This window comes from Anabas testudineus, unplaced genomic scaffold (assembly GCF_900324465.2).
Source record: "Anabas testudineus unplaced genomic scaffold, fAnaTes1.2 Contig185arrow_ctg1, whole genome shotgun sequence".
In the NCBI taxonomy this organism is placed as follows: Eukaryota; Metazoa; Chordata; class Actinopteri; order Anabantiformes; family Anabantidae; genus Anabas; species Anabas testudineus.
In genome coordinates, this window is record NW_022872798.1 from 5000 (window position 1) to 21696 (window position 16697).

The following is a 16697-nucleotide window of genomic DNA, read 5'->3' on the forward strand; positions in this document are numbered from 1 at the left end:
GACTCAACGCTCGATAGTCCAGGACTGGAACAAGTCTGCCTGCAATTAACTAACTGGACTCCACATTAACTTAAAGACATTAACTGTTATACTTTTCTCTTTCAGCACATTCAGCTCTCTGAAAGTCAATGGAAATGTGAACTGTATGTCCTGGTTGGCTTTGTCTTCAGCCCAGTCCAGAGTGAACTTCTGTGTTAAGACTGTTTTCCCAATGCCAGCCACTCCCTTTGTCATCACTGTTCTGATTGGTTCCTCTCTTCCAGGTGAGCCTTTAAAGATGTCTTCTTGTCTGATGGTTGTTTCTGGTCTGTCTGGTTTCCTGGATGCTGTTTCAATCTGTCTGACCTCATGTTCATCATTGACCTCTCCAGTCCCTCCCTCTGTGATGTAGAGCTCTGTGTAGATCTGGTTCAGAAGGGTTGGGTTTCCTGCTTTAGCAATCCCCTCAAACACACAATGGAACTTCTTCTTCAGATTAGATTTAAGTTTAGACCTGACATCCGAAACATCAACAGTATCTGGATGAAGAACCAATAATAAGATGTAACATTAGTGACCTGGTCACAACAGACACTGTCACAGTGATTTCTTCTTCCACTTGTAATTTTTCAACTAACTGTACAATCAAACCTCATTTAAGATGGTTTATCACCAACCTCATTGATAAAAATTAATAATTTAATAAACACTGTCAGACTTAGGTGTAATTGAAGGTTTATTATTAATGAGTGGAAAGGTCCACTTGGTCCTAATGACAGATCAGTGGAGACATGGAAATGTTTAGTAGAGATGGCAGTGGATTGGTTAACCAGATAATTTAAGAGTATTTTGATCTTTGATCGGTCTTTAGCTGGATTTCCTTCTACAAGTTTCTGTCTTACTGACGACCTCTAAGAAAACCTACAACAGTCAGAACAACTCAACACAGACTGATGGTTCATCTTATTTTGTCTTCTATACACTGTTGGACCTTCTGTTTTCATGGTACCTGCATGTTTTAAACAATAAATAACACAGAATGTCAAAGAAACAGAAGGTTTATCAAGGTTAAACCGATGGAGCCTGAGAGTTAAATACGGGTTTATGTGTTAAAATCACACGGAGCCTGTTGTGTCTACGTGATGTTCCAGTTGTTTCATATCTTACCTTCCTGTGACTGACCTTTATTACGCTTCATTTTCTGTAAAATCACCTCCTTCACCTCCAGAACTTTACCACTGTACATCTCGACCATTAAATCTACTGTGTCTGGTCTGTCTGCTTTCTCCAGTTTGGACCTTTTGATGTTATGTAAACCATCTGGTAACTTCACATTCTGCAGATACCACTGGAAATCTTTCAGTTCCTCTTCTCCTAAATCCTCCAACATGTGCAGTAGCTCCTCCTTTACAGACGTCTCCATCTGTGAAACAAACCAGAGGTCACTTAAAAGAGACAAATAAGGTTCAACATGTCACATCATATTTATTCACATATATTTAGCTAGAGTTAGGGCTATTAAAAAGTACAAATCTGTTGATGTGGAAACAACACCTCTGCTTTTTGACGTGTCCTCAAGGGACAAGACAAAGTAAAATAAAAAAAAAACTGACCGCCGCTCTGCGTTCAATACAATCATCCTGTTCAACCTCTAGGTCCCCTCTCCCACCTGCATCTGGATTAAACCGTTCCGGTTCCATCCCCCACCTCTCCACCACGCTCACACCCAGCCCTGGTGTGCTGAGCCCCCTACTGTTCGCCCTGTATACCAAGGACTGCACTCCATCCCAGCAACCAATACTATCATCACGTTCCCTGATTATACCACGCCGGTTGATGTCACGATCCCAGCTTTCTCCTGCCTGATCTCCGGTTATTCCCCCTCCCTGCCTCACAGCTCTGATTGCTCATTATCCACACCTGTGCCACTCCTTCCCTTCTTAAGCAGCTCCACGTGCCTCTCAACTCTGCCAGATAGTCTCACATAAACTAAGGAGACAAACTATCCAGCGTTTCCTTTTGGACTGACTTCCTGATAACCAACCTGTCTGACCTGAACCTGCCTCTGCTCATCCTTTCAGATCCTGTTCCTGCCTTCTTCCCTGTTCTGTCTTTGTGTTGGATCTTCCTGTGTATGGCCTGGACCATCTCTTGACATAGCTTACTGCCCTACTGGATCTCTGATATCAGTGCTGCCTTTCTGTGTTGACCTAGTTTGTTTGGATGTCTTTATTAGTTTTAATGACACTACTGTTTGGACAGCTGTTTGTGCATGATCTTGGATTTGTCTCTTGCTCTGCACCTTGGATATCTGGAAAACTGTCTACTGACATTGTGTGTTTCATTACTGATTTTGCTTGTGCAACATAGCTCACTCTCCAAGTTCAGTTAGTATTCCTTACGTAACATTATCCAAGATCCAGCCAAAGACTCGAACTAACTCTGTCTCCTCTCCTAGACCACCATACTCACCTGGAAAAAGCTCTGTTCAGTTGCTGACTCCTGTGCACGCTCCACTATTTTTGTCTAACATGAAAGCCTTAATGAAGAAAGCTCAGCAGCGGCTGACACACTGTCAGGTGTGTGGTCTGCCGGCTCCACAGCAGTGGACAGGAAAACTGTGGAGAGGGTGATAAATACAGCTCAAACAATCACCAGCTGCCCTCTGCCCTCCTTACTGAATGAAAAACGCTGTCATCACTTTGTTTCTCCAGAGGTCCAACTGCAGACCTCAGTTCTGAGCCCAGTGAAACAACAGTGTTACTTTTCATCATGTGATCCCTTCATTGGAGCTGGGATTGTCATTCTCTGTGTGGAGAAACCTCGGCTCCTGTTCACATCAGTGTTTTTCTGATGAACACTGATTTGATTTCAGTGTTCAGACAATCTCTGGTTTGAACTCACAGATATATTTAGTCCTGCTTCTGAACCCCGCTTGGATTAGATGTGCTCTCTTTCTACTTTTCTCCACTTTCTGTCCTTTAAACTACATTTAGGACATTTTGAAATTGCCAGCAGGTACAGTTACTAGTTACTTTACACATGAAGATTTGACAGTTTCTCACTTGATTCTGGTTCTGAACAGAACAAACAGTTGATGGATGAAGCAGGAAAAGAATCATCAGATGGATCAATAATGAACAGAATCATCACAGCTCCATAGAAATCATTCACCGTGTGTGTCTCAGAGTTCTCTCTAATAAACTGAGGGACTTTGGACTAAACCACCTTTGTCCGGATTAACCAGCGGTTCCACCTGGACAAAGGTTTCCTGAATCACTTGGTTCAACGACGACACCGACTTTATCGACAGAGAGAACCAACAACAGAAAGAGACAGAAAACATACTCAGCCTGAAACGCAGACACTCTGAGCGTCCTCCACTCCCAGCATGCACTGGGAGACTGAGAGAGAAGCAGGGAAAAGTCATAAAGTCAAACAATAAACCTGGACTTGGACTCCAATCACACAAACACACTGTTAAAATGAACAGTCAGAACCAGTGAACCATGTTCTGCCTCGTCCCCACTCTACAGTTTGAATGTAGAAATTTGTGAATGTGAATGTGGGGACAGTGGACCGAGGCAACGAATAGAATAACTTTTTTTAATAGATGCCAGACTGGGCCACAGAGCCCACTATCAGACAAACTACTGCAGAACTGAGACCAACATGTTGCTCATTTATTTCACTGGACGTTCAGACCACACAGAGCAGACGTCACCAACGATGGTGAACATGAAGATATTTGTGCCCAACATTCACCACAGTCACTACTTCAGTCAGAGTAACTCTCTCTGTGTCCAGCAGGGGGCAGAAGAAGCTGTTTAATCAGTGAAGAGCAAGAGAAGAAGACCAGCTGATGATGATGAGGAGTCACAACATCCGTACATCACACAGTTCCTACTGCTGTGTTCTGTATGTTATAAAGTACTTTAGAAGGAGAAGACACGTCCTACCACTGAACAGATGTTTAAAACTATTATAACTGACTAAATATTAAACAATCTTCTGAGTTACTTTATGGTAAATTATTTAAAAAATAAAAATAGAATATTTAAATTACTAATATCAACAGTGTTACTCCCTGTTACAGTTCTGCTGTACTGCATTGGTAATGTATATAACATTTTAATAGAATGAATACAATTACAAGATAATATTAATTAATAATATTTAATATCTATCGTCACACGTAAGATAAGAAACTTTCTCTAACTCTCAATAATTCACTGATTATTAAACAAACACAGACCTTCTGTACTAAAGTTTTTTCCTGTTCAGTTTAACACTAAATGATGTCGGTGCTGTTAATAGTCTGTGGTTATGGTTTGTGAATGTTTGTGCACAGTAGAGAGGTGTGGATCTGTTACCACAAACAAACAAGAACAAGTCAAAGTTTCCATTTTAACACCTTTGTATAAACCACAGAACCACACGAGAAAAACAGCTGCTACATTTAGACCAAAGTTTATTGATGCTTCAGAGAAACAGGTGAAAAAATATAAATAAAAAGTAAAGTTAATGTGGAATCACTGAAAACTGTATAAGTGGGTTATACAAAAAATGATCAATGTCTAAAAATGAAATAAAAGAATTTAAGGTGTTGTAACCAGTTCCAGATCAGCAGGTGGACGTCAGTGTTTGAACTGTTGTGAAGGTGTGAAGCTCGACTTCAGTGAAGAGTAGACGACTTCTGGTTCTGGAGAAAAGTCTGAACACAAACACACAAAGTCACATGTTTGTTAATCAGCCTCTGACGACATGATCTCTGAGCTACACGTCTGATCGTGACCTCTTATTGTTGAGCTCAGTGTCCTTATGTTGTTTCTGTCCTCTTATTCATTTAATCAGACTAAAGTCTTCCACTGTTAGTGACGCCTCTTTATTCAGCTTCCCTCTCACATATCTCTCAGTTTCTAGAGTGTCTCTGTGTAAAGTACAGAGTTGGATACAGGACGTGGTTAGTGTAGTTTAACTTAGCTTAGCTTAGCATAAGGAAACAGTGAATGTAGCTGGACCTGCAGCTGCTCCTCTGCTCCTGTTTGGTCTGATGACTATTTGTCCATAACTGACGTCTTCTGTTCTCACACCTGAGTAGACAACATCTGGATCAGTGTCTGTAAAATAAAATACAGAAGACATCACTGCAGATAGTTGATAATAGTACTTTTTACTGCAAATGTTAGAACTACCAGTTAGAACTGTAGTACTAGAGCTATAGTAAACAAGTATTTTTAGTTTTTAATTCTAAAAATTGCTGTGGTTTACAAATGCTACTAAAAGGTGCTCTAGAGACAGCTGTTTTAGATGAACAGGTTATAAGATTTTATTTTTCAAGAGTTGTGTTTTCAGCATGTTTTTGAAAGTTAAGAGTGACGTAGCTGAGTGTGTAGAGGTGGGTAGTTTGTTCAATCATCATGGAACCAAAGAACTGAAAAGTTTTGTCTGGGATCTTTTGAGGTGAGAGAACCACAAGACGTGATGATGATAGAGAGGGATTGTAGACCTGGATGACTGAGTTCAGGTGGACTGGTGCTGTGGAGTTGATCACTTTACAGGTGAGAGTCAGGACCTGCACAGCACTGTTGTTATTATTATTATTATTATTATTAGTAGTAGTAGTAGTAGTAGTAGTAGTAGTAGTAGTAGTAGTAGTAGTAGTAGTAGTAGTACAGCAGTAGTAGTAGTAGTAGTATTCAGCTGCAATTTACAAACAGTAAATAAAAAACAACAAAGCCAAAGTACAAATGAACACTTACCTCTGCTTTCCCTGGTTGTTTGTTGTTGGTGACTTTTTTTATTTAATATTTTGACTTCACTGTATGTGATGTCATCTTCTTTAACTTTTACTTCACCAGCTGGAACAAACCAACATGAACCAACTCAAATTGCAGATGAAATGTGTAACTTGTAGTTTACACAAGTAAACTGTAAACTACAGTTAGTAAACTATAAACTATAGTTAGTAAACTGTAAACTATAGTTAGTAAACTGTAAACTACAGTTAGTAAACTGTGAACTACAGTTAGTAAACTGTAAACTACAGTTAGTAAACTGTAAACTACAGTTAGTAAACTGTAGTTTACAGTTTACTAACTGTAGTTTACAGTTTACTCTTTCAAGTAAACTTGAAGGAAACAGTAACATGTAATTAAGAGAATACTGTAACATGGGAGGACGTATGTTAAACAGAATCAATCTAACTGTAGAAAGTCTGTATCTCACCTTTAGATTTCTTCTTAACACATCGTCTCACCAGTAGAATCAGTAAAATCAGTAGAATCAGGACAAAGACAACAGAACATGTAACAGACACTGTGACGAGGAGATGAGGAGGAGGAGGAGGAGAGGAAGGTACGTAGGCAGTAGAGGTGGTGGTAGGTGGAGGAGTTCTGGTTGTTTTCTCTAAAATGAAACAATTAAAAAATTTAATTATTGTCACATAATGAATAATCAGTGGAGACCTTATTAATATCAAAACAGAGAATTTGAGTTTAAGTTTACTTCACCCTCCTTCACTGTGACAGAGATCCAGCTGGGTGGAGACTCTCCATGACTGCTGATGTTACACTTGTAGAGGCCTTCATCAGACTTGGTAACATGGTGGATGGTCATGTGACCTGTAGGCTCAGTCCTGATGAGGGAGCCATCTTTATAGAAATCAGCTGGGAGCTTGGAGGGAGGGCTCTTTGTTTGACAGTGCAGAGTGACATCATGTCCCTCCATCACAGGGAGGACAGGACTCTGCAGGATCACTGATCCACCTCAACACAGAGACAAACTACAGCATTTCATCCATTTCCACACAGACTCATCAACACTAACTCCACAGTCTGATCTTACCAGAGACAGTGATGTTGATGATGCTACTGGTTGATCCCTCTCTGGACTCACACCAGTAAACTCCACTGTCCCATGTGAAGATGTAGTTGATCTTACAGGAAGAACCAGCTGGTTGTTCTCCCCAGTCAGCTCCACAATCAGCTCTGGTGTCTGTGGTTGTGTTCCTCCTCAGTGTCCATCCAGCAGAGCTGTCGTCCTCCTCACAGCTCAGAGACACAGACTCATCTTCAAACAGCTGAGATCTGTTGGGACTCACAGTCAGACGAACTGCAGAAAGATTCATGCAGAGGCAAAAATTGTACAAATTAGTTTTGAAGCACGAACTAGTTGTTGGAGTTACATTCATATTTCCACATTACATTATATCAAGTCAATTTGTATTTCTGTCTTCTTTTCCTGAACTTCTGTCTGAAATCTGAAAGTAAAAACTGTTTCTAAGTTACTCACAGTCTCTTGTTCACACCAGAGAATGTAGATGAAACAAATATCAAGTATTTTATCACCTACACAGAAAAGTTGTGAACAGCTCACTAATCACTCAGCAGTATTCATGTTTCAATACAATCGTTGTTACACTAATAGATGATGTTGTAGGTTAATTAATCTGTTCATTAATATGTAGTTGATGAAAGGTGGTTTTGGAGAAGTCTGTGTCTCCAGGAGTTAAAGAACTCAGAATAAATAAAATCAGTTTCTGTGTAAATGTGGTCGTTCTTCAACACAGACTCAATCTGAACGATCGTTAGCTTCAATCACCTTCATCTATTTATCAAAAAACACTGTACAAGTGTAAGTTAAGGAGCTGCTGGGTAAAATCAGCAACTTGATGTTTTAACATCTTTAAAGAATCAGTAGAGAGGTTTACTGACCTTGGTTTGTTGTGCAGCACAGCAGTGAGATCACGACTGAAGAAGGAATAAATAAATAAATAATAATATGAGAGTTGGAGATAGAAATGAATTCATGGTAAATAACTGGAAACACACTTTTCTACTGGTTATTTCAGTGTAATCATCATGAATCAGAGTCAAACACAGCTCTGCACAAACAGCTGGAGACTTTTTGAAGTTGACATGAGATCAGAGAATTTCAGCACTTTCTGCCTGATCAGCAGGTTTTGTATTATTCTGAATTATTTAGATTTCTTGATGATGATCAGTACCTGAAGTCAGAGTGTATGAAACATAAAGAACAAACCTGAACTGAACTTGAGTTGGTTCGGGTTTGTTATCTTGCTAACTAGCATGTTGGCAAGATATTTATCTAACTTACTGTGAATAGAAAGAAGTCGAGTTTAAAGTATAGGTTTGGTTTTAGTGAATACATCAAATTTAATGTATTTTAATGTTTAAATTATTGCAAATCTACAATTTTACAATTTGTTTCTTTTTGTATAATTCAATGTCATGAAAACAGATTAATGGATGTGAAAATTTTAAAACAACCTACTATCATGTCATCAATCTTTAGGTCTGTGTTCATTAGACGTGTGTTTTCAAATAATTACTGAAGCTCTTTGTGTTCTTATGGAAGTACCAAACTAACCTCCATATTACTTCAATTATTATTCAGTTATTATATTAGAGCTGAAATATTATGGCTATTACTTTAACTTTGTAATAGTTTAATGTAAAGTGCTGTTCAAAATGTTCATATCAGTGTAACAGCAAAGACGTGCAGAACATTTAATGCTGATCAATTAAATTTTAATATTAATATTAATTTAATTTAATAAAAGTTATAATTTACTACGTAGGGGAAAAAATGATCTGACCAAATTTCTGACCAAAGTCCTGTTGTTTAAAATGCTTCTTTACCGTGATCCACATTGTCAGAAAATAAATTACTCTATTATTATCTTTCTTGTTAGTTTACATTTTAAATTCTCCATTTTTCTTCATTTCATTTTCTCTAATTAATGAGTAAGATGTTCTCTCCACATTCACAGTAAATAAAATCATTTAATAACATATCTTGTACTCACAGAGCAGCCACTGAAGAGCTGTTTGGTCCATTGTTCTACTTGGTGATGTGAGATCATCAACACGTTTGGTCAGAGCAGTTAGTTTGTCTTCCTTCCTCTTTGTATTGGAGTATGTAGAAGTGTAATTTCCGTTCCAGCAGTTCACAGGAGAGAGCACATTTAGTTTTTATGTTAAAATCTCACAGATAAACCATCAGCACTGAGCCAATATGTTGTTAGAGGCCTTGTATGAACATCTTCCACCAAACAGAATACAGTGACAGGATGAACTTAGTATCATCTGAAGAATCAACTTATGAGAGTCAGGATTCCAAAAAGTTCATTAATCGCATGTGGGAATTATTTAACATTCACATTTATCTGTGTTTGTTTGTTTTTATTATTCTGTTTTATGATTTGTTTTTAAAGAGTTGTTGGTTTATTTGTATCTGATCAACAACATATGCATAAAAACTGTAAGATCATAAACAGCATGGACGCTGCAGAGGTGAGAAACTTCACAGGAAATACTTCAGTACTGAACGTCTCAGGTTATGAGCCTGTAACACTGTTAATACTGTTTCAGTAATTCTGAAATTCACTCCAGGTGCATTTTAAGGGTCAAAGATTTCTTTGAGTTCATTGAGTTTTGCAACATACTGTGAAGTTCAGTGTATTTAGATGTAAAGTGCACAATAACCTCCTGCAGCTTGAAATCAAATATCTTTATTGATGCAGTTCCTACAAATATAGCAGCATAAAGAGAGATGGTCACGTGACGACCAGAGCTCTGTAGCTTCAGTCTTCACGTTGTCTGTTCTCCTTCTTAGTATTGTTGCTATAATGTAAAAACACATACCGATATCTGAGTCTGACTACACCACTGGAACATCTGCTCCACCTCCTGCCTGTATGTATCTAGTATCTAGTATCTAGTACCACGTTTCATGATGTTAAACAGTCGTTTAACTTATTAATCAATAATCTTCAGGAATGGATTTCATATTTTCTGTTCTCTTCCTCAGGTGGGTGTGTTGATTTTTGCCACCATCGTCGGTAACGTCGGTTCCATGATCACCAACATGAACGCTGCCAGAGCCGATTTCCAGGCTCGTATTGATGCCATCAAACAGTACATGAGCTTCAGAAAGGTCAGTTCATTAACTAGTTAGTTCAACACTGTTTCTGGTTTTGTCCATGTGGTCGGTAAAGTTTGTGGACTTGAAGCCAATTACTAACAAATCACATAACACACATTCAGCACCAGTATCTGAGCAGCTTTCCAAGCTACTGTTGGCCCAGATCTGACCTTTAACCTTCCTCCACTTCTTGCCCTCTGTTTCAGGTCACTAAAGACCTGGAGAAGCGAGTGATCAAGTGGTTTGACTTCCTGTGGACCAACAAGAAAGCTTTCGATGATGATGTGATGAACATCAACACCACCTGGACATCCTGGAAAGAGTCTACACAGAAGTCTGGAATGAGTCTGAGGTGGATTCGATGCACCACCAGCAGTGGTGGGTGTTGAGCTCCCTCTGCTGCTGGTTTCTCTGATAATATCCTGAATGATCCACTTCGTGTTCTTGTAGCCTGGCAGCCAGATGTGTTTGCTGGTTAGGGTTCACATCAGGGAGCTTCTCTTCATCGAGATCCATCCTGAATACTGCATCTGACTTGAAGGACAAATGTTCTAAAGGAAAATCAGGGCTGAATAATCAGAGGATCTTCACAACAACCAGGATGGTGTATCTGTCAGGATCCAGAAGGAGGCTGAGACGTCACTTCCTCTTTAACTGGAGGTGAACCAGTGGGATTTATTGGAGCAGTTCACAGTATTACAACAAGTCTGGAGTTAAATAACAAAGGTGTCAAATAAATGAACTCCAGTAACACATGTGTAACTAAAGAGACAATGTACCAATTTTACATACAGCATATAGTTCTTAATTAACCATCAGATGTAGCTTCAGCATTTCTACAACAGTAACAGAACTCTGTTAAACATAGAGAGAGCTTCATCCTCAAATAAACAGAGGTGACATGTGACCAGGTAACAAGGAACAAGGACGACACCCAGTGGTTAAAAAGGAATCCTACATACTGATGTCCACCCCCAACAGTCACTCCTACATCAACATCACAGTACTGGTTCAGCTTTAACATCATCTTTACCAGAACTACCAGTACATACAAACATTCTCCATGATGTTCAACAGCTTGTTCAGCATCCTGCTCTCAACAACCTGATTATCTCCTGAACTTTGATCCCATCACTCATCGAGTTGTATTCATGAAGCTTTTTGAGGATGAAAGTGGCTTCTAGTGATAAAATAATTTACAAATTCTTAGAATAATTATGTTTTATGATAATTTCCTTTAAAGTTAAAACTAGTAAAGATGTGATTGACAAAACATCTTAGACCTTAAAAGAACTAAGATGAAACATAATTGGGAGTAGAGAGGAGAACTTTTAAGAAGTTTAAGAGTTTGTTAAGAAGACAACAAAATGGTGGAAGGACAGAGATTTAATTATATTAATATTAATGTAAGTCACAGCACTGACTGGGATCCACTGAATCCTTCAGGAACCTCCATCATGGGGACGAACTAAACCCTAAACTTGTTCTTAATCCCACCAACGACACCACAGTCGATATCAACCAACCAGTCCAAACACAGTCTCAACACTAACTGAACCACTTAAACCTAAAAGTGAACAGAACCATCAGTTCTCACACTCACAGCACAAATCATAAAGTCCAAGCAGCCACTTCACTCAGATCATTACAATACATCTAATGATCAACCAATCACAGCGTTTAAAACAACGTGTCATCAATAGCAACAGGGTCAAACACAGCTCCTCACTCAGATTACAGCTGTTGTCCTTAAAGTTAGTGGTGCAGTTGGTGAAGTGGTCGCCCATCAACTCAGGGCCGGTAGTTTAAGACACAGCTCCTCTTAGACACATGTCAAATGTCTCTGTACAAGAGACTGAACCCCCAAAATCCACAGACACTGAGGCTGAAGAAGCCTGAATAAAAGAAAAGGAAATAAAACTATCAGAACTAAATGTGGTTTATGTCTCTTTCTGTGTTAAACTGAAACTTCCTCAAATTAAACTGTTCTGAGAAGTAAATGAAAACTTCTCGTTTCTTTAAATCTTTTATATCCACACACAGAGACGCGTGTTTATAAAGGTCAAAGGTCATGAAACTAAAGTCACAGAGTTTCTATCACTGATGCATTTGTTGTATGAGTTTGTATCATAGAGGATCATGGATCCTGTTTATCACTGTAAAACAACATTTCTACTTTATTTAAATAAGTTTCTAACTACAACATGTCAAGAAAAAAGTCTCAACATGTTCCAGAGCAGTGACCGTTTAAACCGGTTTGGTTTCTTTGTTCTGTGTCACGTGGTTGATTACTTAACTGATATAAAACTATAAAGACTTTAATAAATTAACACTTTAATAAACCAGGATTTGTATCTTCTCCTAATGTCCATCAGTAAAATTCCTGCTCTGACCTGAGTAGATTAGGATATCAGGTATTAATGAGGAAGTGAAACAGTGGAGGATGGAGGAGACACAGTTCAACTCAGTGTTTGTTGAATTCTCCCAGTGAACAACAACAGGACTCATATCTGATCAGTGGTTTCAACATTGAACTCTTTCTACCTGAATGGTCCCAGAGAAACACAATAAACCAGGTTTTCTTCAGTGTCCTGAATCCGTGGGACCTCTGGAGAAACTGTCTCTGCTTCAACAAACTGTCTGCAGCTCTGTGCTGTGAGTCAACGAGGAGGTTTGAGTTGGATTAGACAGAAACTGAAGACAAACTAAAAACATGTGGAACATAACAGACCTGAACATCGACTTTATCCTTCTTCATTGACGTGATTCCTTCTCTTGATGTAGACATAACCCTCAGACTTCAGGTCTGGTCTGATCCACTTTAACATCAGGATATCAGCATCTCTGGGTCCCTGACATTGAAGAGTGACGTCAGCTCCAGGTTTAACTTTAATCTCTTGTGGGACTGAAAAAAAAAAACACAGAAAACATATGAAGCAGATCAGTGATAAAGTTCTTTAAGACATAAGACTGAAACATATTTACTCTTTGTCTACATGAAACTCAGTTTAGCATCAACATGATCTGAAATAACAGCAGAGATGATGTTTAAAAAGTAAAAACATATATATAAATGTTCATACAGTTATTGTTAAACCATGTAGTAGTATTAATTAGCAGTAGTAGTAGTAGTATTATTAATTAGCAGTAGTAGTAGTATTATTAATTAGCAGTAGTAGTAGTATTATTAATTAAAATAAAAATGAGTTTCTGCACTTTGAGTAAATGATGGATCTATGAAACTCCTTTATTAATCCTGCTTCCAGAAACTGACTTTCACTGTGAACAAAGTGATTTTAGAGCAGATTCATGGAGTTTGTTTAAATGTTTCACAGTAAGAGTAAAAACACCATGTTTGTGTGTTTTAGTTTAATTTTGGTTTAACAATGAAAATTAACCAACACTGAGACGTCCTGGTTTATTTTTTAGACACTAGATCTAATCTGCAAACACAAACTGAGACACAGATTATCTGAACATTAAGTGGTTTCAACTGTAAAAAACCTAAATATTGATGTAAAAGACTTCACTTCACGTTACTTCGTCTGTTGGAGTTCGTTGGACTTTGTTCTTCCCTTTTGGCTCTTGGCTTTTAGTTAGTTGGTTGCCTGCCTTTGCAGAGATTTTCGTTTGTTACTTTGAATTCCTGTTCAGTATGTTAGTTATGTTTGTTGCCTACATTAATGTATAGGTTTCTGTTTCTACTTTGTATGTATAATCTGTGTGTTTAGTTTTTGCCTGCTTCAGAGCAGTGTTTCCTGGTGATACTTTGGATTCTTTGTTTGTGTATTAGTTTGTTTTTGTCAATGTTAGAGCTTTGATTATTTACCTGTCACTTCGTATTTTTGCTGTGTTACTGCAGTGTTTTCTGTTGGGACTTTGTGTGTCTGGTTAATGGTTTTGTTTGAATTTTTCTACTTTGTTTCTGGTCATTTTTCATTGTCACTTTGTTTCATTATTATCATGCTTGTTTTGTTTCCCCTTGTTTTCGGACCGGGTTAATAATTACTTGTTTGCCTTAGTTAGTTTGTAACATAAAATTCCTTAAAATTAGGATTAAGGTTAAATAAGAACCTCTGTGAACGAACTTCAGGCGACGTGATGATGAAAGAAGCGGCCAACATATATCTACCTCTGCATTAAGAAATGCTGAAGTTTACATAGTTATTTATTAATCTACCTCTGTCCTCACCTGTCTGCTTGTACTTGTCTTTGTCCATGCTTATGTGCATCAGTGTGGATCGTCCCTGTAAGTACAATAAGACCCACTGGAAACCAGACGGGATTCTGTGTGTGCGCAAACATACTATATTACTAAATCTGATTCGGATTCATCTAAGTCAGGGTTAGTATGAACCAATCTGAAGTAGCATATTTCAGACACAGACTGTGTATGTCTGACATTATTTTACTTTAAATATTTAATTTGGTAAATAAAATGTAATAAAGCATCTGAGAGTAGAGAGAAAAGTTCCCTTTTCTGTTTTTTATTAACTTCATTACCCAGACCTGTCGCCATGTTTCTGACTGACGTACTGTTTTGCCTTCACTCTAGTTTTGTTGCTTGCCCATCACAAAATGAAGGTTTTCATCTCCTGAGAAAGAGAAAGAGTTTTTCTCATCAGTATTTTATTTTCCTTTTGTAGTAACACTTATCATATTCTGTAGAAATGCATTTATAATCCATTATGTAGTAATGAAATAATCACCAAAACGTTTATTAATATTATTAATTGCAAACCTGCCAACCTGTGCACACTTCTTATAACAGGTAGCTACAAATACACAGCAGAGTGCAATAAGTAGCAAAGATGTAATTATGGACCGTCACTTTACATCTTTCTTTAAACTTGTGTCCAGTGGGAATAAAATTGCCACAGCTGGACGTGTGCACGTTATCTTGACAATATGATCTCACATATACATTATAGTACTGTGAACTATATTGAATCAGTTTAAAACTTGACACAATACCACACAGAACCAAGAGTAATTTGAAGTTAGTTATGGCTTTAGAAGTAAATCAACACTGGAATCAATGGAAAGCCTTCTACTCTTGTTTAAAACCTTTAATGCAGGGGTCTCAAACTCGCGGCCCGCGGGATGATATTCTGTGGCCCCCGCCTTAATATGAAAGTTTCATGTTAGTGCCAGTTCAAAAAAAGAGTTTTTTTAATTTGCTGATTAGCGGGACATTATGAGTCAAAGTGATGCGTTCGCGGCGGGTTAAAAGAAAAAAGTAAGGAACTCAATGCAGCCTAATGTAGTCTGTAGTCACATAGAGACACCTGTCCACCAGCAATAACAGTCCCCAATTATAGGGTCGCACCATTATTTGTGGGTCATTGTTTTTTATTTGCATCGCATTATTTACAGTTTTTGAGAGAATTGACCCCCAGCTTTCCTGAGCTTTCCCGAATGTTCGAGCGGACCATCTGCCTTTTTGGGAGCACACACTTGTTCGAAAACCTCTTCTCCACCTTGAACTTCAATAAGTCCAAGTACAGTCCAGACTTACTGATGATCATCTTCGAGCCAACTGCTCGTATCAATGTGACTCGACTATGGGAGAGGAAGAGCTGTCAGGTCTGTAGCAGCAAAGAGTAGATAAGAGAAGAAGAACAGCTGATGTTCTTCAATGTTCAATTCATGTTCAGAAGAAGGTTAAAGGTTAAAGAACTGTTAATACAGACATTTGAATCTAAATACAGCAGATATAGAAGACTGAAAAAAACACGTATAGTCGCTGACTAGAGGAATCTAATTATTATTATTTTCATTATTAATATTATTATTTTATTAATGATTTATTTTCTTATTAATTTTAAGTTTTATTAAGTTTTTATTTATTTTGCATTAAAAAATAAAAAAAGAGATTTGAGAAGATAGATTTTTTTTTTTTAACAAAACTTTTCCTGACGCCCAGCCTCACCTAGACTCTGCTTCCCCCAGGTAAATTGAGTTTGAGACCCCTGATTTAATTTGAAAATCAGCAGTGAACACGTGTTACACATAATAACAATGTCTTGGTTGTACTGCAGACATCTGGTATCAAAACCAACATTCACTACTGTGACAACAAGCAATATGTCTCAGTAGAGGCAGGAAAGAAAACCACAAACTAAACAGAGGAAGAAAGTGGACTTTACTCAGTGTGTCTCACAGAATCACAGAGACGTTGACAATGGAGGAAACACATCTTCAGTCAGTCAGTCGATAACATCCATGTCATGAGGTGGTGACACTTTTCATCTGAATCACTGAGCAGAACTACTAAAGATCTTGTGATTTAGGGCACGTGGAGCATCTTTACATGAAAACTGAGCTGAGAGGAGTAACAGAAACTGTGCTCAGGTAAAACCGAGTAAACGCAGAAGTACTGATTACTACTTCAGTTAGTGATGACTTAGCAATGATGTACTGGCTAAAACTGACATCTGTCTGTTGCAACTTCCCATCTGCAGACAAACAATACTTTACTGTTACAGCTTTAAATTGTGACGTATTACAACTGGACTTTTTACACTTTGTTTTACAGGTTTCTAAGGTGTTGTTGTCAAAATGAAATGCGAATATAAAATGACACCACACCAGAAAACCTCAGTCCAGCACCATCCTACAACCTTAATAATAAACATAAATTAACATCACTACTTCAGCTAAGAGTACAGAAATACACTGCAAATAATTAAACACATAAAAACAAAATTTGAGCAGTGAGAAATTCAGAAATTAAAATTTTTACTTCAGGCTCTGTACGTTCATCTCAG

The 16697-nt window shown here is 38.0% G+C and overlaps 1 long non-coding RNA gene across 1 annotated transcript; it reads right to left on the reverse strand.

Moving 5' to 3' along the window:
- Positions 1 to 4451: 4451 nt before the first annotated feature.
- LOC117152836 lies at positions 4452 to 6475 on the reverse strand. Its single transcript, XR_004463370.1, has 4 exons — positions 6208 to 6475; positions 5742 to 5840; positions 5001 to 5517; positions 4452 to 4693 (listed from the first exon to the last, which is right to left on the reverse strand). It is a non-coding gene; the product is annotated as an uncharacterized LOC117152836 (long non-coding RNA).
- Between the last annotated feature and the right edge of the window lie 10222 nt (positions 6476 to 16697).